This window comes from Olea europaea, unplaced genomic scaffold (genome assembly GCF_002742605.1).
Source record: "Olea europaea var. sylvestris unplaced genomic scaffold, O_europaea_v1 scaffold23681, whole genome shotgun sequence".
NCBI lineage: Eukaryota > Viridiplantae > Streptophyta > Magnoliopsida > Lamiales > Oleaceae > Olea > Olea europaea.
The window spans coordinates 1-1,680 of NW_019241818.1; the positions used below are offsets into that span (position 1 = coordinate 1).

The 1,680-nt window shown below is 34.5% G+C and overlaps 1 long non-coding RNA gene across 1 annotated transcript; it reads left to right on the forward strand.

Annotated features, from left to right (window-relative positions):
• Nucleotides 1-881: 881 nt before the first annotated feature.
• On the forward strand, nucleotides 882-1,307 carry LOC111381767. The gene is made up of 2 exons (XR_002700396.1): nucleotides 882-1,132; nucleotides 1,237-1,307. It is a non-coding gene; the product is annotated as an uncharacterized LOC111381767 (long non-coding RNA).
• The last annotated feature ends 373 nt before the right edge of the window (nucleotides 1,308-1,680 follow it).

A 1,680-nucleotide genomic window follows, 5' to 3' on the forward strand; every position in this document is an offset into this window, starting at 1 on the left:
TTTTTTTTTTTTTTTTTTGGAAAAATATTTGCAGCATAGATGGGAAGCTTGTGAAGATTTTATTCCTAACTATAGGGATTGCAATGCAAATATTCAGCTCTTCTTAGGACATAATTTAGATTGTTTAGGTTTTAAATTGGAAAATGTTCGAATTGTTATATTTCTAAGTTTCTCATTCTCGATAGGATTTTTACATACAAGTAGGACTATTGATATTGAACAATTAAGACATTAAATGGTGATATTCAAAATTATTGAATTCTCTGTCTACTAGTCTTTCTCTATCTAGATTCTTTTCCCAATTGTTTTTCTCCTTCCTTTGTTTTTATCTGTTTTCCTATACCATTCTACATCAATGTGGTTGGTGCTTGACACAGAAGAGAATCGCTTGTCAGCATTAATTTCGGCCTCGCATAACTAATTCATGACTAGTCTGAAACGATTTTGTTACTTCAGTGGAGTATGATGGTTTGTGTTTATGTGGTCTGAACCATTAAGATATAAATATTTAAGTAAACAAGCCTTCTTCAAGAGATTTAAACCCACACCAGCATCCAGCCACGCAGTCACCTGGTTCTCATTCACTGCTGGAAAATGGCAAGTAAATAAAATCAGAGCGTATCTGAAAACTAATAGCTTTTGAAAATTCCATCCTGGTATTCGTTACACCTTATTTGAGCATCATGATCTCTGCATTTAATTAAGAAGAACTGGAATAAAAAAGCAATAGTTATATTAGCAATTCTTTTTACTATATATTTTCTTGATTTCTTATCTCGCTTTGTCTGAGCCTATCTATAAAAATGAGTGGACCAGTTGCATTATACTTTTAACAACCACAATGATATTATTGATTGCTCTATCTTTTGCATCGCAATGGGTACAGTTTGGTATATTTGAATTTACTTAAAAGTCGGTACCTTGAAGGTTACCAGCTTATGCTTGAGTTTTCTCATCCTTTTCATCCAGGGACAAGTTACAATTGTTAAGACAACGTTATTACTACGCCACCTGGAAAGCTGATGGAACACGGTATATGATGTTAATAACTATGGATGGATGCTACTTAATTGATCGACATTTCCATTTCAGAAGGGTCCAGATGAGATTTCCTTGCAGACAGACTAATGAAGTATGAGTGCTTACTCAACCCATCTGGTGATTTCAGTTTTTGGCCTCACAATTGAATTTCTCCTTCGCTGATTTTGATCTTGCACCCTTGTGTTTCTCTACAAGGGATCAGCTGAGAAGGTTCATCATTTCACATTACTTGATGGAGAAATGATAATTGATACCGTGCCTGACTCGCGGAAGCAAGAAAGGAGATATCTCATCTATGATATGATGGCAATTAATTCGGTCTCCATAGTTGAGGTAAGATATGAAGAGGTTCTCCAGTTTCTGGAGCTCAACTTCTTTAATTTTTTATCTTTTATTTTTATTTTTTTTGCATTTTTAAACTTCAATTGATATCAGTCTTGTGTTTGTGTGTCATTCTTATGTTCATCAGTCTTCGTTAGCAACTGACATGCTGTTTTCTGCAAAGGCCATTATTACTAATGGATGTTGGCATTTTTAAGTTCGAATGGATATTAACCTTATGCTTTGGTCCATTATTGGTTGCACGTGTTTCGTGGTAGAAATCAGATCTTGTTGATCTTCAGTTTCGTGGTTTGACAA